The 23,155-nt window shown below is 44.6% G+C and overlaps 2 pseudogenes; one reads left to right on the forward strand and one right to left on the reverse strand.

Moving 5' to 3' along the window:
* The first annotated feature begins 14,080 nt into the window (after positions 1 to 14,080).
* Positions 14,081 to 14,938, forward strand: LOC103664398 (annotated as a pseudogene).
* Positions 14,939 to 15,985: 1,047 nt separating this feature from the next.
* LOC103664399 lies at positions 15,986 to 16,577 on the reverse strand (annotated as a pseudogene).
* Between the last annotated feature and the right edge of the window lie 6,578 nt (positions 16,578 to 23,155).

A 23,155-nucleotide genomic window follows, 5' to 3' on the forward strand; every position in this document is an offset into this window, starting at 1 on the left:
CCCCCCCCCCCCCCCCCCCGCCCACAAGCAAGCCTTTCGTTGCAGGAAAACCGCCACACTAAGCCTTGACAGACAGCGCTGAGGGCCAGAGCACCTGAGCCATGGACTGTACTCCAGTGTCCAAGGCTGCTGTACCTCTCCTTGTGTGGATCCTCCTGGAAGGTGGTAGGGCAGGTATCTCTAAGTCGAAAGTAGAAGTGACAGAACTGCGGTTCTGACAGCTTGAGGGGTCCACATACCCCAGGAGTAGGAGAAGTAGGACCTAGATGGGGAATGCATGGGGGACACAGGGGCTGCTGCTCGCCCAGGACTCTGGAGGCTTGAATGAAGGGCTCGCACCCAGGATCTGAGTAAAACCCAGTACCCCCCAGGTCAGCCTGGTCTGCCATTACTGCCCCTGTCCACATGGTTTATGCTCATTTATGGCATCAGACTCTGCTTGTGTGGCCCAGAACTAGAGGGCTCTCTTACCAGTCCAGCCCTTGTCCGGTGGGGTAGAAGCTTGACTTGGAAGCTCTGATGGTGACCCTCCCTGGCCAGGCTGCATTCCTACTTTTCTCTCTCAACACTACTGATATGGCCATGGGGGTCAGGGAGGTGTATATGAAAATGAATCCTGTGCCCTGGGGGCACGTCTTACTGTCTTGTTTGCTGGGTCCCTCCCACAAGGAGGGAACCCTGCACATTGTTATTGAATCAATGTCATGCCAATGGTAGCTTGCGGTGGGGAAGTAGGGTGGCTTCCCAAAGTGATTTTTTAAGCTGACAAAAGTTCATGAACTAAAGCTATTGAAAGTACAAGAAAGCAGCTTCGTAAGTCGAGAAAACCGTAGTCAAGATTTAATTGCTTTTGTACGAATATAAAAGTTTTACTTATGATAGTACATGGAAAATAAAACTAAAACCTTAGGGGCTTTGGCATAACTCAGCTCACCTGACATTGCAACTGTGTTATCCTGAGAAGGAACCTTCTCTTCCCACATTCTAGTGACGCTCTGCTTATGGATGGCTGGCTCTAAGAGGTTCTGACACCCAATTTCTAATGTGTAGGGAGGTGGAAGAAGGCAGTTTCACCACACATTCAAGGAATGCTTCACAACACCAGCTTCATAACACCTACAGTTCAACTCAGTTCTGACACTATCTACCTGGGGGCAGCATTGGATTCCATGGGTTGAGGGCTCAGTCCCACAAGACTGCCCTTCACTTCAGATGCCAATCACAAGTCCAGGTTCTGATGGACCGGCTGTAAATCAGAGGGCCCATGACCCCCTTCTTGACTTCGATTAATTGCTGGAGCCGCTAGAGTGGCACACAAAACTCAGAGAAATATTTTACCTACTAGATTGAAAGGCTATAAGTCAAGAATAGCCAGATGGAAGAGATGCATAGGGGAAGGTGTATGGAAAGGGTACGAAGCTTCCATGCCCTACTGAGCATGGCATTTTCTCCCAAATTTCCAAGTGTTTATCAACCTAGAAGCTCTCCAAACCCTATCCTTTTGGGGTTTTATGGAAGGTTCATTAGATAGGCATGAGTGATTAAATCATTGTCCATTAGTGATGGATTCAACCTCCAGCCCCTCTCCCCTCCCAGAGATCAGGGGGAACGAATGAATGGTCCAACCCTCTACTCCCTCGGTGGGTTTTCTGGGAACCAGTTCCCATCTTTAGGTGCATTTCCAAAGTAGCCTCATTAGCATAACAAAAGACACTTGTAGCTTTCTTAGGAAATTCCAAGGGTTTTAGGAGCTCTACGTCAGAACTAAAGAAAGACCCAATGTATGCTTCTTATTGAAAATCACATTATCACTGCTGCCTGGATCAATGGAGCTAATCCCACAGAAGCTTCACATCCCAACACTTGCAATGTGTATGGCTCCAAACTGATGATTCTTCCAATGTAGGAACCTGAGATAAGATATTCTTGGCCTCTGAGACTATAGACAGAGCTGGGAACCCCAGGTCAGTGCTTTGGTTCTCCAAGTAGAAAGTGCCCATTTTTTTGCTGCTTGAATGCTTGAACACATCACACACCAGCCTGTCTCATGGGGAAGGGATCACTGGTGATTTGTTTAGCCTTTTCTCCATCTTTAGGCATTCCTCCTGAACACTTTTGAATTTAATTCCATCTACTCTGCTCTCCTCCCTCTGTAAAAAAAAAAAAGGTAATTTAAAATAAATTGTGTCATTAGGCAACTCTTGTCTTAAGTAGCATCTGCTGGATAAGCTCATCAGCAGACTGAAATGACCCAGACACATTTCTGCCATTCCTGGTTGGTTTGTTTGTTTGTTTGTTTGCTTGTTTGTTTTAAAGATTTTATTTATTCATTTGACAGAGAGAGAGACAGCCAGCGAGAGAGGGAACACAAGCAGAGGGAGCGGGAGAGGAAGAAGCAGGCTCCTAGTGGAAGAGCCCAACGTGGGGCTCGATCCCAGAACGCCAGGACCACGCCCTGAGCCGAAGGTAGACGCCCAACAACTGAGCCACCCAGGCGCCTCTGGTTTGTTTGTTTTTTGTTTTGTTTCTTTTTATCAGCTGAGACTTGGCACCTGGGTTCCTTGCCATACACAGGAGGGAGAGCTCTGAAGGATCTCCAAGTCATTCTGGCCTCATGCCAGCATCTAAGTCTGCCATGCACCTCTGCTTACCTGTACACATGGAGGAGTTTAGCCTCCAGGCACAGGGTCACCCAGGTCCTGGCTTCCTTACTCAGTTTGTAAGATTACTTGTTCAGGGTGTAACCCACTCCCATGTGGTTCCTCTACACACTCCTAAGGGGTGCTGACCATGCTGTAGCCCCTCTCCTCTGGCTGCCTTGTTCAGTTCACTCCCCTCCCCCATGAGTCTCTAGGTCAAGGCTTTGCACTTTTCCCCGGTTCTTGCACTTTTCCAGGCTTCGGCCAGTTTTGCTCACTCATTTCTTTGCTTTCCACGGAGATAGCTTGGTAGGCTTAGGACCATCCCAGTGGTGGAGGGTCTGCTGTGTATTAAGCACATACAGAACAATCTTCCAAGAGGGACTTCTTGTATAAATCCCACATTTTATGTTAAAAATGTCTTGGTCACTCATAGCCCCTCTTGAGTTGCATTACAACGGACTCCTGCTTGTATAGTCTGAACTCAGTAAGCATGTGCCTTTGGAAGTATTATTCTCCTTTGGGGAATGGAGGAGCTGGGATCCTAGCCCAGCCCCTGGCTCTGGAGCCGGCACTCTTGGTCATGGCCCGGTACTCCTCAGAGTCTGGACGGCCGCCAGGACATGTTTGTCCATGCTTTCCAAGAGCAGCCCAGAGGTAGGAAAACCAACTAGCCTCTAAACAACCAGTTCAACCCAGGTGGAGCTGTCCTGGGTCTTTGATGGATGTGGGCCTTCTCTGTGGGTGCCTGTCTTGCTCCCTTCCTCTTTTCAAAAAACCATTTCAAGAACTTCTGCAAGGAGCCAACTGGGGGCAAGGGGTCTGGAAGATACATCTTTGCTCCAAGTGATACCTTCCCTTTGCTGCAGAATGTTCAGCAGCAGACCCAGATGAATATAAGTTCTGAATGCAAAATCTCTTCCTGAGCCATGGCTGGGTGTCCTCAAGTGGGCAAGGCCAGATTCCTGGGCACTGTTAAGAGTCTCACTCTTTCTGTATCCTCCCCTGCAAATGCAATGAGAGGTTACCTTGAAGGCCACAGGTGACTTCACAGACCAATAGGGACACATGCTTGTCGGTGGAGAAGGAGTCTTTGGCACATATTTGGGGCATCTTTCACCTCCAGACAGGAATGACATCGGGTTCATCTCATGGGGCAGCTCCAAATGATTGGTAGTGTCTGGAGCACAGAAGTCATGAGGGCGCCCCTGGATGGGGATAGATTAGTCTTGTCTTCAGGAGACAGAGAAAGGAGGTGTGTGATACAGGTTGCTCATTGGGCAACTATCTGCATTGGCTGAATGTGCTGATATGACAGAGGCCCAGAAGAACAGTGGCTTAAACAAGGAAGAAGTGTATTACTGTTTCTCAGAAAAGCCTGAGCCACTGGGGGCCCAGTGGCTGTTAGTCCTGCCACACCTTCCCCGGCCTCACTGCCAGGTCCACTCCTCTTGGGTCCCATAACAGGGATGCTCATGCGAAACTATGTGATGCCTTTGAAGGGAGTCTGCCTCGGGTAGCAGAATGTGTCTGTGATGTAAAAATCTGAGGAAAGATGATAAACTGGCCTTAATAGGTTTTGTTTAATTAGAGATGAAGAGTTGGATAATAGGAATCAGAATCTTTTCTGGTGCCTCAGGAAGCAAAGCGATAAAAGGTGAAATAGCAACTGTAGATAAAATGTATTTTAATTTGCTTTATATTCACCCAACCGGGGCCAGAGGCTGAAGGATCCAAGTGTGTAACTCTAAAGCAAAGTTCAATCAGCCAGAATCTTGGTTCCTGTTCTGCTCCAGACTCTCATCAGAAAATGCTCTAATAGAGAGTACAAGAGGAGTCTCATAGGCCTAATTTTAAATTCTGGTTGTTTAAATTGCTATCTGTTTGGGCAAATAGCAAAGTGCTTGCTCTCTTTTACCTTACGGCAGATTTGTGGGAGTGTTCAATGAAATGCAAGTGCCTGGTCTCACTCGGTATAAAGTAAGTGTTCAACTAACACCCACCGTTACTTCAACCGAGGAAACACCTGGGCTCAATCTCCTATATCTTCTGCATGTTCAGCAGCCTGCTGGTCTGGGCTCCAAAAAGACAATCCAAAAAGCCCTAAGTAGATACTTTCTGACTCTAAGAAAAATTCTCCCATGTTTAGTAGTTTGACAATATATGTTACCTTATTTTCACCATTTAAAAACTTAAAGATTCACAAATAAGCACATGAAAACATTAAGGAAACGTAAGTTAAAGCCATAGAGAGATATTACTACACACTCACCAGAAGGGCTAAAATAAAAAATAGTGACAACACCAAATGCTAGTAAGGATGCAGAGAAACTGGATCACCCAGCTATCACTGGTGGGAATGTAAAATGGCACAGCCATCCTGGAAAACAGTGTGGCAATTTCTTTTAAAGCTTAAAATGGATTGCTGTATGACTTAGCAATTATATTCTTGGTCATTTATCTCAGAGAAATGAAAACTTATGTACTAAGTACTGTGTACACAAATGTTTACAGCAGCTTTATTCAAAATAGCCCCAAACTAGTAACTACCCAAGATGTCCTTCAACGGGGAGTATTTCCACTAATGATTAAACTAAACAGCCACGTCACGGAATACTACACAGCAATAAAAGGCATGAACGATTGATATACACAACAGCCTGGATGAATCTCAAGGGAATTGGCTGAGTGAAAACAGCCAACCCCAATTGTTGTTTATTGTGTGATTCATTTATATAATATTCTTGAAACAACAAAACTACAGAGATGGAGAACAGATTACTGGTGCCAGAGGTTAGGGATGAATGGGGGAGGAAATCACTATAAAGGGAGCCATGTAGTGATTGAATAGCCCCTTATCTTGATTGTGGTGGTGGTTACATTAAGCTACATATGTGATAAGGTTGCACAGGACTACACAGATACACAGACACACAGAGACACACACAAGTGCATGTATAACTGGAGAAATCCAAAACAGCCTTTGGATTGTAAGAATGTCAACTTCCTAGCTGTTTTTTTTTTATAATTTTTTATTATGTTAAGTTAGTCACCATACAGTATATCCTTAGTCTTTGATGTAATCTTCCATGATTCATTATTTGCGTATAACACCCAGTGCACCATGCAATATGTGCCCTCCTTAATACCCATCGCTGGCCTATCCTAATCCCCAACCCCCCCTCTCCTCTGAAGCCTTCAGTTTGTTTCCCAGAGTCCACAGTCTCTCATGGTTCATTCCCCCTTCTGTTTAGCCCCTCTTCCTTCTCCTACTGGTCTTCCTATTTCTTATGTTCCATAAATGAGTGAAACCATATGATAATGTCTTTCTCTGCTTGACAACTTCCTAGTTTTTATCTTGTTGCACAAGATGTTAACTTTGGGGAAGACTGGAGAAAAGGTGCATGGAACTTCCCTGTGCAATTCTTCATAATTTCCTTTGAATCTTTGATTATTTCAAAATAAAGAGTTAAAAGACTTCTTTTTTTAAGATTCTATTTATTTATTTGAGAGAGAGAGAGAGAGAGAACACAGTGAGAGAGAAAGCACAAAAGATGTCTTGTAGTGTCAAAAAGGAAATGTAAAAAAATGTACACTGATGGTAGTATGCCAGGGGATACAGAAGCCAACAGAAAGAGCTCTCAGTGGCCAAACCTGGAACAGTTTGGGCAACAAAATAAATAAAATAGTTTTGGATCATGACGTGAATTATAAAATAAATACCCAAGAGTTCATATTAATATAGATAAATTATTAAAAAATAAATAAATGGAGGGGCGCCTGGGTAGCACAGCGGTTAAGCGTCTGCCTTCGGCTCAGGGCGTGATCCCGGCGTTATGGGATCGAGCCCCACATCAGGCTCCTCCGCTATGAGCCTGCTTCTTCCTCTCCCACTCCCCCTGCTTGTGTTCCCTCTCTCGCTGGCTGTCTCTATCTCTGTCATATAAATAAATAAAATCTTAAAAATAAATAAATAAATAAATAAATAAATAAATAAATAAATGGAGAGAAGAGACAAATCTCTCTTGTAGGAGAATTCTAAATAATTTATGTATGTACTCACCCTCAAGAAGTTGGAACATAATTGTTTCCTTAATTGTGGATTTTGCATAGTGACTTCCTTCCAAAGGGTACCATATGGAATGGGAGAAAAAGAGTAACTTTGCAGTAGAGAACTCTGACAAACACTCCCTCAGCCAGGTGATCAAGGTCAATATGAACAGTGATAAATCATGGTTGTGCCCTTGCTATGGTGTGATGAGAATGCCTCTTTCCTCTGTGGTCTTCAACCCCAAAGCCATAACCCCAGTCTAATCATGAGAAAAATCAGACAAATTCCAAAAGACAGACATCTTACAAAATACTGACCAACACTCCAAAACCATAAAGGTCATTGAAAGGAAGGAAAAGTCTGAGAAGATGTCACAGCTAAGAGGAGCTAAGGAGACACGCCAACGGAATGTAATGTGCAATTCTGGAATGGAAAAGGGTCATTAGGTAAAAACTAAGGGAATCTGAATGAATCATGAACTTCAATTATTAATAGTGGATCCATATTGATCCATTAATTCTAACATATGCACCATACCAGTGTGAGATGTTAATAATAGGTAAAAACCGTGGGCTGGGGATATGGGAGCTCTCTGTACTATCTCCTCAGTTTTTTTGCAAATCTGAAACTGTTCTTTAAAAAAATTAAGTGTATTACCAAATAGAAGTTTTAAAAAAGTAAAGATTTAATATATAGTTTTTGAGCAACTACTGGGAAGCAGGCACTTTCATAAGGATCGTATGGTTGAAATCATCCTAATGGTGGGAAAATTAGCATTCGCTGTGTCAATGAAGGAGACCCTGAAGCTCGGCAAGGTCAGTTTTTTAGAATCCTCCAGCTGGGAAGTAGCTAAGCTGGAATGAGTGCTCAGGTCACCTGACTTTCATCCCATGGTTTTTCCCATTATGCCACCTAAGGATCTGAGGTTCAGTTATGGCGTTGAGACCAGTTACCAGAATGCTCCCTATTCCTCAACCATGCATAGCTTTGGTTTTCCTACAGGACTCAACACAATTCCCTAATCTTTGCATAAACAAGTGCTAATTTTCACATCCATTCAGGACAGTAGGGATTGTTTGCTCCATGTTAGGGATGGAGAAAGAGACGCATACAGGTGAAGTAACCTGCTCAAGGTCACTCAGCTAGTGGTGGATCAGGATACAAATACAAAGCTTGCACTCTTCCCTGTAACCAGCCGCTTGAATGACTAGCATGGCCTTATTGAGGAATTTCAAACAACCCCAGATATAGCCATGATTCCTTGGTCTTTTCTCTGGCTGCTCTTTGTTTTGCAAGGATAATTAGTGAGTAAGGACTCAGTTTCACCTAATGAGGAAAATCTTTGGAATACTTTTGTGAAAGGGATGAGGAGAGAGAGTTGGTCACTGCCATTACAGGGGCATTACAGAATCCCTCTTATAAATTTACATTATAAACCACATTGGCAAAATATTGCACAGCAACCCCACTGTCCCCATGCCTGCTCTGATGGTAGACATGATTAATCAATCTGGAGCTCTTGCCAGCAGAGCCTGGACTCAGCCCGACAAGTCCTCCAGGCAGCCGCCACTAATCCTCAGGGCCAGTTATAGGCACTGCCACACTTTTACACTTTTATTTTTCGACATTTGAAAAACAGGATGAGAGGATGCACAAGCTGCATTGGCAGTTAATGCTATAGTCACAACACAAAATTATTTCTTCAGCTTTTAATTAAGATGTGTCATCCCAACCACATTCTTGATGCAATATGCCTGTGCTCTGGGAAGGGGCAAACCACTGAATGTCTAGCCTGCAGTGTCATGATACCACAGTGCCTCCTCTGGGCAAAACCAGGATGCAGGACACTGGTGGGCTTTGAAGGCCAGCCACCCATGGGAAGCATCATTAAGGTTTATCCTTGATAGAAGACTCTGGCAATTGTAAGAAGTGATGCCTGCAGGATGAGGCTTTATATTTTGTTCCAGATTGTGACCCAGTACTTGTAATGGCAGCAACAACAACAGAAAGCAATAGCCTACAGGCTCAGGAATAAGCCAGAAAATGGCCTTGTGATCCCTGCCCACTTGCTGACCAAATCAGGCCCAAGGGATCCATAACAGTGGGAAGTCTGGGGTGTTGATCACAAACAGTACACATATTCAAAATATAAAACCAAATTACCTGAGACTAGTACTGATGGGAATTTGCCAACCCTGATCAAAGCTAAAAAGAAAACATTAGTCCATACCATAGCACTTCTAAGGAGCTCACAAATTGTGTGTTAGGCTAATTCATGTTTACTAACATTTTTGTTTTCCTTTATAGCCATGTTTCCTCCTTTGGTGGGTTCCCACAGCTCAGGACTGAGGGACCACATGGCCCCACACAACATAAACATGGGGACATGCTCTCTGCTATGTGAGTGAGAGTGAGAACATTTCCCAGAGACAGAGGGACTGGCCAGGTGTTTGAGGACATAATGTCCTACCTTCTTTTCATTCCCAAAGATGTCACCACTGCTCTGCCACAGTCCTGTGTCCCTGGGAAGTGAAGAATGGGCAGTCATTCCCCTCTCCTGCTATACATGCATGTGCACACCCACACACACATGTGTGCGCAAGGCTACTGGGCACTGAATTCTCTTGACCAATTGGAGGGAAGAAGAAGGTGGCCCCTGCCTTCCCCATGTCCTTCTGTGGGAAGATTTGGTCCACATAGAACTGGGCAAGTTTCTCTGGCATACTGGGCAAGTCCTGCAGATGCTTGTTAATGTTCTGAGAATGCGAGCATCACCTATGATGCTGGCGGTTCAGTGAAAGATTCCAGAAACCTGAGTGGCAGGAGACATTGGCCCCTGTGCCATGCTGTCCCTCTGGGTTCCCGCACTCTCCAGACTGGGGCGTACAACAGGCTTTGTGGAGAGGACACTCCCCCTCAGAATACACCTGACTTCCATACTTTCTAAAGATCTCGTGTCGTCAGTTTGTCACCATCCAATGTGGACCATTCGTTAGTAAAGTTTTGCGTTGGTCCAGCTCAGAGAGCTCACTTTTTTATAACCCAGACATGGTTGCCATAGGCTGGGCACCCATTTCGGATCCACCCGTTCATTTATTCATTCACTCAGTAAGTATTTATTGAGCATCTACTATGTGTGGTGTTCCCTAACAGGTGTCTGTGTCCACAGCACTCCCCACGGCCATGACTGAAGCAGCCACATCCGTTAGGGGCCCCGGCAGAGAAGGGAAAAGCAGGAGGAGAGCTGAGCCTAACCACAGATTTCAGAAGAAGAACCGGGTCTCCTTCTGCCAGCTCTTTCCCTCCTGTGCAATTGCTACAGCTGGCAAGCACGAAAGCACAGTGTGTGAAGTTCAAATCTGTTTCTGTACTGTCAGATCAAGCCTGGGAAGCCGAAAAGTGAGAGCACACTCTGAGGAGCGGGCCGCTTTACAAAGCACCAGTCAAGTGTCCCTGGTCTCCAGGAGAGATGAAAGCTGACGTCAACCATTTGTTTGTGTGGCACTGAGTCTCAGGCTGGAGACAGAAGAGCCGGGGTGCTAGGGAGACCCGCACAGAGACCTGCCCCAGAAAAGTAGGGCCAGGAGCTAAATTCAGCACCCCACAGAGCTGCAGCAAGGGCCCTCCCTTAGGGCCTCCCATGCTAGCCACAGAATGTCACAGGCCCCCAGTGGGTAACTTCTCCCACCTGGTCAGGTGGGCTCCTGAAGCTCTTCCACACATTCACAGGATGGTGGTGGGGTTTGTGCTGCCTGAGGGATGGGCAAGAGGAAACTGCTCAAATGTGACATTAAATAGGCATGCTTACAGACCTCTAAGAGATGTGATTTTCTTCTGTATAAGCCAGCAGATGAACTTTGCACGCTAAATTGAAAACTCTTTTTATTCTGCAAAGTCACTCTCCTCATTTGGTGACCATGTTCCAGACACGGAGGATAATTCCCAGCTGCTTATCGTGACAGCCTCAGATGTTCTTGAAAGCTGTTTCTTCCTTGGGCACGACTCAGGGCCCTCCCCGCTGAGTTGGCAGAGCCCTCCCCCTCCCCCTCCCCCTAATCGGAGAGGCCCATCCTCCATTTATTGTCACACATCGGCAGGTTTAAAACCTGAACGATTCCCTCTCAGTATTAAAACAGCCTCCTTGGCATGGTTTAGGAGGAAGTACCCAGGTAGTAAATCAGGTCTTTCGCCACAGAAAATGAATAATGAATGTTATTCAGTGTGAAAATGACAGCAATTCTTCACCTGTCAGATTAAAAGGGCACAGAAAAGAGGGTTTAAAAATAGCACCGACACCCAGGGTGTGATAGGGACAGCTGGGAGCCTGAGAGCCATTGTCTGGCAGGCAGGGAGGTGGTGGGAGTGAGCCAGTGGGGCACCGCCGGAGAAGTTCTGGAGCTCCTTGGGGCCACCGGTGTCCTCTGTGAGGATTGAAGGACTTTCTTGTTGGGGGCCCTGACCTTGGGACAAGGTCTTGTTGCCCGACCTCACTTGCAGACCATCCTCATTCACTCCTGCAATGAGGAAAAAGCACAGAGAGGGCTTCTCTGTGCAAAGCAATGTGAAGTCTCCAGATTTCAGCTTCCCATGAGCTCACTCAGAGACCCTTTGTAAAATGAGGGTCTGGAGGAAAGTTCTGGGAGGCAGCATAATGGAAAGAGCATAGAGTCTGGAGTCAGAAGACCCAGAATTGAACCAGATTATACAATAACTTTCTGCACAGCCCCAGGGGTTGGGGGTGGTTATGTTGGCCTCTAGCTTCGACTTCACCGAGCGAATTTGGGGGATGGGACTCTTCCCCCCGAGGGATTTCGTGAGATATTCTACGTGAACCACCTGTTTGAGGATCTCAGTGAATAGAAGTTCTGCCCCTATTAGCTTCAGCACTCCACCTGCAGCGCTGTATGGCCGCCTGTGTTCTTCCAGCGCTGTCCACCCGCTCGGAGCTTCTGCGTTGGTCTCCACCTTTACCATTTCTCTACGTTAGACAACCGCCAGCCCACGAGGGCGGTGGCTGTCTCTCTTACCACCACTGTTACTCAGTGATTGGAACGCACCCCAGTGCCTAGGAATTGCTCACTGTATATTCAGTGATCTGATCCTCCCTAAATAACTCTTGGTTTTATGAAAACAAAGGTGCAGATTCAAAAAAAAAAAAAGATTGATTCAACCAATGGTCAGGTTACTGGCTGGCAGCTGGAAGAGCATAATCAAAACTTCTACTTTAGTGGAACTTCATAGTTATTCCCTAATGATTTACTAACCATCCTGCTTCCCATCCCTGATCAGGCCCACCCGACCCCTGCACACTTCAGGGAATCAGTGCTTCCTCAGTGGGCCAGTACGCCTTCCTCTGAAGGGGCAGCTGAGCTGCACAGGCAGGACTGCCCAAGGAAAGCCAGACCCCAAACTTCTGACCCTCAAACCTTCACTAACCGGTCTAGCCCTTCTTCCTAGATCCCGCTTTCAGAGAGGAAAAGAAAGTGATCATCGGGTGGCATATAACTCACTATGTTGACAATATATCTGGTTATTGTGATAATTAGAACATTTTAAACATTTTCAAAAGAGTGTGTATGACTAGATCCCAAATCCTCAGCTCAGATTGCGACCCTGGAGTGGAATCAAGAATGGTTCTCAAACGGGCCCTGACTCTGGTCCCTGAAAGGCCCTGCCTTGTCCACCCAAAGACTGCAGACCTGCTTCTGGCACTTCATTCATTCTCCACCTCATTGCCTCCTTGCCAAGCCCTCTGAGTCAAGAGAGACTTCCCAGAAGTCAAGAGAGACTTCCCAGAAGCATCACCACCATCAGCTACCTGGCTGAGGGATAAAAGATCAAAGGACTCCCTGTGCAAAGCCTGGGTAAGAAGATCCCATTCTGAGGATTACAACACTGATGACTTTTGGGAGGGAAACTTGTGAGGAGGAAAGGTCTGTGCCTGTGTTGAGCGGACATTGGCAAGCCCAAGACAAAAACATCAACACCTCCTGATGAGGTTAGGAAATGTGGCTTCTACAAATTCAACCAAACTTGCGCCTCTTGTGTCTCAGAGTGTTGTTTCATTAAGGTGCAGGGAGAGCAGGTGATCTCTCCCTCTGCAGTGCCCCTGCTGCATACCCACCTGCTCACCCAAGTGCAGTGGGAAGATGGACTCATGCTTTTAACCTTCATTGGAGTTTCTGCCTCACTCCGGCAGACTGCCTATTTGTGTCCAGGGCCAATGAGTTTTCAGGGAAAAGCAATTTTCCGCTGGGAGCTACAAACATTGACCTGTAACAGATGAGTAACAAACACCACAGTGTCTGGAGAAAAAAATAAAACAGTCACATTTCCATTTTCAATATTGTCCTACCAGGTGCCAATGATTTCTTATTATCAACCACTGAGGACAGCCAGATCCTGTCCATTATAAGCTGGCTTTCTGTAATGATTAGCACCGTACAGGCACAGATAGAAACTAAAAAACAAAAACAGCAAAAAACAACAACAAAACAACCCCCAAAAGCCCAAAACTGATGGACGTGATTAAAAGGCTGAAGATTTTCAAACAATCTCTACCAATTTCTTTTAAAAATCGAAGCACAATCTGTTTACTTCACCCAATGATGTCTCTATAGTTTTCTCAGTGTTGTAACCTGAATTTAGATGAAAAGAAAATGCTAGATTTGTGTTCTGTGTCCTTGAGGTAATTGGTGACTAGTGATAAATAGATGTATTCAGTGAATCTGTCAGAGCTAGGATGTTGAGACTTAATATTATTAAAATGGCATATCCTCCAAATTACTCTACTGATTCAAAACCCAAGCTGGCTTTTCTTTCAGAAATTGACAAACCAATCCTGGAATTCATAGGGGCCCAAGTAGCCAAAATAGTCATGAAAGAAATAGCCAAACTGGGAGCACTGACACTTCCTGATTTCAAAGCCTACTATAAAGCCGTGGTAATCAAGACAATGTTCTACTGGTGTAAGGACGGAACATAAATGGGCTAGAATTGAGAGTCCAGAAATAAGTCCTTACATTTATGGCCGGTTTATTTTTGACAAAGATACCAAGACATTTTATTGGGGAAAAAATAGTCTTTTCCACAAATAGTGCTAGAACAACTGGATATCCATATACAAAAGGTTGAGCTTGGACCCTTACCTCACACCATATGCAAAAAATTAACTTAAAAAGAGATCATAGACCTAAATGTATAGGCTAAAACTATAAACCTTTCACAAGAAAGCAAAAGAGTAAGTCTTATTGACCCTGGGTTTGGCAATGTTTTCTTAAATATGACACCAAAAGCAAAAGCTACAAAAAAAGCAGATAAATTGGGTTTTATCAAACTAAAAGCATTTATACTTCAAACAATACCATTAAGAAAGTAAAAAGAGGGAAAGATGACGGAGCAAGAGTAAAGAAAAACGATCCTTTTGGTTCCAGAAAATCTGAAAAAAAGGAAGCTTTATCAATCCTTCAAAACTACTCAAGCAAAGCAGGCACTTTTGGAAAAGAAGGAGCGGTAGAAAAGAAAAGGGGTCAGGATTAAATCACTGGATTGGTTCCTACGTGATTGCTGGAGGCAACAACATGACAGGGTGCACCTAAGATGACTAAAAGTGCAGCCTTATGTCTTGAAAGTGCCAGGTTAAACATCCCTTGGCCTTTGTTTTTTGCATCCAAAGGATTAATGGGGTGAGTTTACTGGTGCAGGGGACCATTGCAAGGCTTCTCCTGAAGAATATTTTTGGTAATGTCTGTGTCAGAGTAATCCCCCCGGCCATAAAAATGCTACATATAGGAATCTTATGTGACCTGGAGATTTCCAAATCTGAAGTTTGGCTGAGAATTCATCTTGAAATGCAGACAAGCCAAGGTCAAGAATAAAAGCATCTCTTTGACAGACAACAGTGATTGAGGAGCACCTGAGGAACTTTGGTGTCATTTGTTTAAAAAACCTCATTCATGAAATTGCCTTTCCAGGGAAAAATTTCCACATAATGTCAGGGTTCTTGCACCCTGTCCATCTCTTAGTGGGCTGTCATCCTACAGAGAATAGAGTGGGCTTCCTCAAGGGGGTGGGCTCACCTGGCTCTCCAGGTGAATGCATCAATCAGCTCACTCGGCAGCTGAACCAAACCCAAAATACTGGTAAGCACAATGTGTTGAAAGCATGTGGGTTTTTTTTGTTTGTTTGTTTTGCTTTTTTTTTTTTTTTTTGCTTTTTTGGAATTGTTCTACAGTATCTTCAAAGATGATTATATTCTGCTATGTCTTCAGAAGCTGCAGAGAGGTCAGGGAAAAGATGATGATGTCCCTGGCAGACACTTCCCATTACAGCCCAGTTCCAAGGGAAGGTTCAAGTGTGTTTTCCATATTGGCTGCCACTGCCATCTCTGAAATCAGCAAAGGACTCCTGCCATGGAGGAGGATCCTGCTTTGTCACATCTTCTATCCTGGGGCTTAATGTTGGTGAATGAATACTCAAGCATGCATACAAGTTGGCAGTGGACCAAGCCCAGGAGTACACTTGAATCTGGGGGTTCCAAGAGACTTGTTTTGGAAAGAACTAGAAATACAATCAGAAAGGAGAGAGAAAGAAAAAAAAAGACATCCCATAGACTCAGAGACAATACTTGCAAATCACCTATCTATTAATGGACTTGTACCCAGAATGTGTAAAGAACTCTCACCACTCAGTAACGGGAAGATGAATTTGTATCTTTGAAATCACATGCTACTTTAAAAATGGACAGAGGATATGAACAGATACCTCTCCAAGGAAGATACATGCAGAAGGTCAATATACACGTGAAAAAATGCATAATATTATTAATCATTAGGGAAATGCTAATCAAAACCACAGGGAGGTACCACTTCACAGTTAATAGGATGGTTCTAATAAAAAAGAGACAATAATAGGATGTGGAGAGATTAAAACTCTCCTACATCGCTGATGGGAATGTAAAATGCTGCAACCAGTTTGGAGAGCAGCAGTTCCTCAAAAACTAAACATGGAATTACCCTATGATGTCATCTTGAGAACTTCTCATCTATTGAATTATTTTTAAATTATATTTTAATAAGAATAATGCCTAGTTCATTTATTATGCATTTTCAGAAATGATCTTTTAAAAATGTCACTTGGCAGTGTATTATACATAATCTAAAAGTAATAAATGATTCAGGTGGTGATTTCTTATTATTCACTATTATTCCACTAATTAACAAGCAGGCCAGCCCTGGAGCTCTTTTAGAGCCATGTCACAGAAATGCTCAGCTCTTCTCAGGCTCACGTCAATTGGCTAGAATTGACAGAGACTGATAACAAAAAGTGTACTTTCTTATGCATCATCTTTCGTGAGGCTAAAACTTGAATCTTGAGTTTGAAGAATTTCTCTCAAATCCTTGATTTCCTGTTTAAGTTGAAATTTTTTTCCTACTTCATGCAACCCTGATGCTCACCAATCTCAGTGGTTTTCCTCATTACTGCTGCTATTTCCATTACCTGGTCAGCATGGGCTCACAATATCTTAGAGCGATGCTCATTAAATTTCATTATTATACCAAGGTCATCCTTTTGGCTAGCGATTAGCAACCCAAACATTTGCTCTCAGTATTTGCTCATCATAAGTCCCAAAGCCTACTGATGTTCCTCCAGGGATGTATGAAGTTCTTTGAGCTCTTGCTGCCAGTCTCCATCTGATCTCTTTGTGCCTACACCAATATCTTGAGTCTTCATTCAGTTCTTGAATTTCTTCCTAATATTGCTTCATTACTTCCACTCCTCTTGAGAGCCATGGTTTGCTCATAAAGAGATTTTGCTGCTTTGTCATGGTCTCTTGATATTTCAGCAAGAGTCATAGCATCAGCAAAAGTCTCCAATCTACAACTCATTTTCTAGTCCCCATTCTTTGCAGCTAAAATGGTTTATTGAAGGATGACACGACCTCATTCACCCCCAAAGGTGCAAGGACAGTCAGCATGAATCCTTTCAATGAGGGAAAAGTAAGATGCCAAGAGGAACCACGTCCAAGACTTGCAGTGGGGTTGGCTACCTAGGCCCCTTCCTGAATCCCATTACGGTTCTTCTGTGCCCCCTCCCTTTAGCCTGGCATTCTTTTGCTCAGGATCATGCATGGTATGTGCTCTTTCCCCACAGTTGGGGTGGTTAATGATTCCCTGATGAAACAATAAAATGCAATGCTCATCCCTAACTGAAAGCAAGGTGTCTCCTCCCTGAAGCAGATCTGTCTGTTTTACTTTAGCATGGGCCTGCTTTTCTATTGTGCATGACGGCACGTGAACACATCCCCACTATTCTAGTTAGCTTAGAAACTTTGGCTGTGCTGAGGGAGTAGTCATGGAATATCCCAACTATACGATGTCCCTCAGGCAAAACTCGTAGGCAATAGTCCGTCTTTAGAGCGTCCCTCTCAGACCAAGAGGGCCTTAAGCAAAGTTGAACCAAGATGCCAGCTGCCCCATGTCCCCCAGCCTCAGGTGGAAGGCTCTGGAGCGTTCGCAGCATTTCTGACGGTGTTTTAGATATGGGGTTTCTTTGGGCTGTGGAGTGTAAAATGCTTCTTGACAGGCTAAAGCTCTGCATGCAGGCGCCGGCGTGAGTTTTGTGATATGTGAGGACATACCTAATGGGACATCCGTTGCACTCGCTCTAGACAAACACTTAGATTGGAGCACTCGGAATTGATTTTCCTCCCTCCAGCTTCCATTAAACTGTAAATATTCTTCACACCGGATGCCGTTAGGGTGGCTTAGAGTGCTCTTAAGAAAACCAAATACATTAAGCCTTTATCCCCTGTCCCTAAATCAGCATTTCTCAACATGGGGCCACAGATCATCTTTGTCACGTAGTCACCTGGAGAGTTTGCTAGTTTGTGAGACGCACCTTTTCTAGGTTCCATCTAAAAACATTAGTGCCAGGGTGCCTGGGTGGCTCAGTCAGTTAAGCGTCTATCTTCAGTTCAGGTCATGATCTTGGGGTCCTGGGATCGAGCCCCTCATCGGGCTCCCTGCTCAGCAGGGGTCTTCTTCTCACTCTCCCTCTGCCCCCCCGCCCCGCTTGTGTGCCATGCTCTCTTTCTTTCAAATATATAAATAAAATCTTAAAAACAACAACAACAAAACAAAAAAACATTAGTGCCTTCCAGTCTTTAGGCCCAGAGGTGGGGAGTTGGCATTTGAAACAGACTTATTCTGCACATGGGTTTAGGAACTATATGAGCTGAGCTAAAGCCTGGTCCCACAATTCTAAACCCTGGGGCATCCAACTGTCCCTCACTTTCCAAGGATATGTCATGAAAAAGACTAATGGATGCAAATCTCAACATACTGAAGAAATAAATTGATTATTCAAATTTCCACCACAGGGGTGCTTTAAGATATCTGTGGGGCATTTTAGTAAGATTTTGTTTAGGAAATCTAATTCCTGTTTTGAGAACCCACAGATTGAGTCATTTAAGTTACTGCTTCCTTACCCGGCTACCATGCACCATTCACTTCCATCTCTCACCCTTGGCCCAGTCTGTGACATGCACAATTACCCTTCCCCTCTAAGCCAGCGGTTCTTAACCACAGCTGTACATCAGAACCACCACAAGAGCTTTTAAACCCAGACCAATTGCATCTGAATTTCTGTGGGGGTAGGACCCAACTACCAATATTTTTAAAGCTGCTCAAGCAATTCCAGTGAGCAAGCAAAGTTGAAACCACAGTTCTGAGGGAATATTGAACCCATTTCTCATAGACTCCAAGCCCACCCACGTTTGGGTCAATGATCCTGTCTCCATATTCTTCCCTGTCTGTGGGAATTCACTCTCCCATGACTCCATCCATCTCCTGGCTCCATCACACCAAGGAAAGACCGACATTGTCCCCATGCACCCTTGCAGACCCTCCACCATCAGTGAAGTTGCACCATTTGGCTCCTTGCTACGATCATCCTGTTCTGTTGCCCAGGCTGCCAGTTTGCTTCCTAGGACTGTCTTCCCTCACTTGCTCAGCCTTGCCTTCTGCCCTGACACAGCCAAGCCACACAGCTCCCCCATTAGAGTCAGACTTTAAAGCCCACCACTTCAGGAGCACATATTCATCTTCATTAACCACTGAAGTCAGTTCACCTCCCTGGCCAATGCCTGAAGTGTTGATGGTCGTGTGGGCAAGGAAAGAGAGAGGCAAGATAACCCCTCTAAACTTCGGGCTCCTAGTCTGCAAAATAAGAATAATAATACACAACTCCTAGGCTCTAAGAGCCAATGGACGAGGCTGCCCTGCCTTCAGGGTGACCATGGATGTCTTCTGGGCCCATCTATGGGCTAAGGGCATGTCTAGAGCATCCTGAGGAATGAAAAAGATTGTGTTGGAGGTTGGTACTTCTGGTGTCCTATTCCAGAACCATGCTCTGGACCCCCAGGTTATCTTCCAGTCTTCTCGGAGCCTAGACCCTACATCTGCTGTGTCAGGGAGCCCAAGCAACAGGCTGCCATGCTTCACTGGCCAGATCCAAGCTTAGGGGAAGGGCTTTGGGGAGAGGCAGGGCCAGACCAGGACATATTTAGAAAAAATATGCTATTATTTGGTCCACAAGGTCAAGACCAGTCCTCCTTGGGGGTACTTGCTCTACCCCCAAGCATCCACAGCCCCACCTACATGACTATCCACATCAATTTCCCCACCTTGGCAGAACTTCTTGGTTGCCCTCTGCATCTCCTTGCAGACTCTGGTGCTGCCACAATCCTCTGGGAGCCACACTACCTCCTGTGCAAATAATAAAACTGCCCAGCAGGATGCATGTGAGGGTTAAATAGACAACACATGGAAAAGGACTTCTCATTCTAACAAACTGTGGTACCAGTGTTAGGTGTATGGCTGCCAAGGAGAAAACCAAATTCTTCCACTGAGTGTCACTCTGGGCAGCTACAGAGCCATCCCAGGACTTTGGCTTCTCCCTGTCTGACCATCTTCACAGTCAGATGTTCCTGGGTGTGACTCTCAGCTCTAAGCTTTCTATGTGACCTTGGCCATGCATTGCAGGTTTCTTGAGAACCAGTTTCTTCATTTGAAATATGAGAATAGTTCAGAGTTGTAAATATTACAAATGTCATAATGATTCAAGATTAGAAATAACATCACGTATGTGTGAAACATCTGGCTTATCATACACACCTATTAAACCATGGCTTTTACTATTAATATTACTCTGACTGAGAGCCAGGAAGTGAGGGATCTCACTTTGGGGGAAAGGTTTTTAGAAGGGGACTTCATTGGTGTTTTCAGTGGCCCCCTTGAGGCTTAACTCTCCCCTTCCTCCACCTGAGCCCCCTGCTCTAAGCCCAGTTCTGCCCCCCTAGTTGCCTCAGAGCCCTTGCACACACAATGACTGGTGTCATGTTCTGGTCCTCCTTTTTATAGGTGGGGAAATGGGTCCCCTCTGTGCACGGGTGACAGAGCCAGGACCCACATTCAGTAACTTCTGGCTCCAGACTCAAGGCCCATCCCTCTGCCTGCCTAGCTCTCTCTGCAAGTTACATTTGGTAGCAGTTTTTGTGTTTTGTTTTTATAAAATCATGATTATTGCCTTTTCTATCTATAGCATCATAGAGGATAACACAATGAAAAGAGGAATGAGAAGCTGCCAAATCCTGATTCAGAGATGGGTTTGGTGGTTTCCTTATGTTGGTTCATTTCTGTTTCACTGCAGCCCTGTATCTCCTGCCAAGGGACAGCCTGGAATAGATCCAGACTTGGCCTCAGTCCCAGGTCTCCTATTCTTGGTATTTTTGATACCCAGGGTAATGGGTTTCTGCTTCCCAGGCAGAGTGGCCTCCTGGACATCTGGACATTAGCCCATTGTTTGGAGCTGGGATTGGATGTTTTCTCCCAGCATATCGTGTCTCAGCATTCGCCTCATTGAATCATGCCCCAGGGTTCCTGTTCCATTCATCTGGGTCTGTTCTTATTAACTACCCCCTCCTGCCACCCCACCTGGCACTTTCTGGCTCACTGGGTGGTGGGAAATGGTACCAGGTAGTGGAGAAAATGACCTAAGGTTAAATTTGAAGACCCCTAAAAACTGAGAGACCCACGACCACCACCACAGAGTCAACATTCAGTGGTGGTTCTTGTGGGTGTAGTGGAGGCACATCCCTAACATATACCACCCAAAGGATGAAATGACAGCAAGAAGATACAGGGTGCTTACCAGAAGCCCCATATTTATTAGATAATTTGGAGAGTGCAACCTGCTTGCCCTTGAGGAGACAAGACACATTTACTTGAAATTCAGTCCAATTTTATGTATAATGTATACTAATAATACATACTTACATTTAAGTTACAGAGTATAGACTAGAGGATTATTAAGATGGGTATGGATTCCCATTAAATCAGCCTGCCACAGTTCCATGGATGTGGGCAGAAGACATGAGACTCTAGGGTCAGAGACGAAGGACTTAATTACTCATGGCACATCAAGAAGTATGTTCCTCTGAACCACTCCCCCAAGTTTATGGGGCACAGTGGAGCAGTCCAACGTGTGGTGAACACACAGTGCGTCTTTGTCACTATGCTTAGTTAGGAAACCCTCAATCCTATAAGAGGCTCCCGGCAAATCTGACCAAACTTTGCCCTGGATGGAGACATTACCTTTATTCTGGTCAGGAAAAGAATAATCTGCTTTGTGCCCAGAGGGGGACACTCTTTCTACATTTCAAGTTTTTTACTACACAAACATCCTTGAAAATTCATCCAGAACAAAGGCCATCATTGCCTCTGCTAATAAGACATACAAAAATGCAAAAGACCCATGGAAAATAGTCTCCAAAAAGCTATAAAAATCTATAAATGAGAAGTTGCGAAGTGAGAAAGACTGCATTTTATCCAACTAAAAGGATAAGGGGCACTTCCAGTTGATTAAGGACACACACTGTGATTTTTCCTCCTGGAATTTCCCTTGTCTGATTCTATTTAACATCATGCCAGCAATCTCCATGGAGAGAGTTCTTGAACACATGCCTGGGAGGAAAGACCACCCAAAGAATGTTGGTTGCAAGGGGGCAATCAATCTGGCAGGTGTAATTTTCTTGAAAGTGATCCAAAAGGCAGCTGATTCAGTGCAGGGGATGGAGAGCTGGCTAGAAAACTTACTGGGGCAGAGCCCATTAAGGGGCCTCCTTCAGAGTTGCTCACCCAGGAAGGGAGGGATTGACCATGAGTGCTCTTGCAGGGGTGGAAACTTCATTCCTTCTGTTCTGTGGGAAGTCTGTATTGGTGATGATAATGATCATGAACCTGGTTCTTAGTTATTTGAACTCACAGAGAGGTGTGAAATCCCAAGAAGAAAACAATCTGGAAGTCTTGCTTCTTTTGGCTTTGGGAAGCATTCTGTGACTCAGAAAATTCTTCCTTCTCCATAAGGAGGAGAGAAACCAACAGAGCAGCATGTACCCTTCAAGTTCACAAGACTGTGTTCTTCTTGGGTCTATGTACCCAGCATTGTGCCAGGATGTACAAGATGCCATAGGATAAAAATGGTGCACATTTCTGGGACATCAACTTTTCATTCATTCATTCATTCAATAGTGAATTTGTTCATTTGTTTAATAATCAATTTACTTGATTTGCCATATGCTAAGCATTTTCACTCCATAGGTAATTTAAATTATAGTTTTATAGTAAATTAACGTAAATGTCTTGAAGTGGGCTGAAAATTTCCTGTTAAATTTTTAAAATATACATATAGACATTAAAAATATTTCTCACTAGTTCTTTCCTTGATTCATTTACCCAACGAAACGTTACCAAGGAGCAACTATGCACCAGACATGGTTGTAGGTGTATAAATAAATGAATAAGATAATTTTAGGAAAAGATAAGTGTTGTAAAGGACCTAAAAGTGAACAAAGTATGGACAGTGACTAGAGGAAGGGATGGCTAAATTAGATGGATGGTCAGGGAGGAGGTGACATTTAAGCTGATCTGAATGAAACAAGAAGCAATAAGAGGTGAGATGACCTGCAGGTGATGTTCCAGGCATAGAACACAGCAAGTGCAAAGGTCCTGAGGTTTACAGAGTTTAAAAGGTAGGAAGGAGGCCAGTGTGTCTGGAGAGTCGTGAGCAAGGAGGTAAAAGGCAAGAAATGGCAACAGAGAGATGGAAAGAGACCAGCCTCTGCAGGCTTTTATAAAAAGCCACAGTGAAGAGCCCCAGGGTGACAGGAAGCCTTGGGAGAGCTTTCAATACTGGGGCTATTTGATGTGACTTATGATTTAAATAGCAACCTTGGGCAAAAGTGAAGGTGGGAAACCTGTTGGAGGACTACTATTGGTTTATATGCACCTCTCCCCTGGCATTAAATGTACCTGGATGGAAAAGCTGATTGAGAATCCCAGGCTTATGTGAATACTGGGGCACAAGTGGGAGAACGTCCCCAGGTTTTATCTGGAGTACATGGGGC

The sequence above is a fragment of the Ursus maritimus genome, unplaced genomic scaffold (assembly GCF_017311325.1).
Source record: "Ursus maritimus isolate PB19 unplaced genomic scaffold, ASM1731132v1 scaffold_10, whole genome shotgun sequence".
NCBI lineage: Eukaryota > Metazoa > Chordata > Mammalia > Carnivora > Ursidae > Ursus > Ursus maritimus.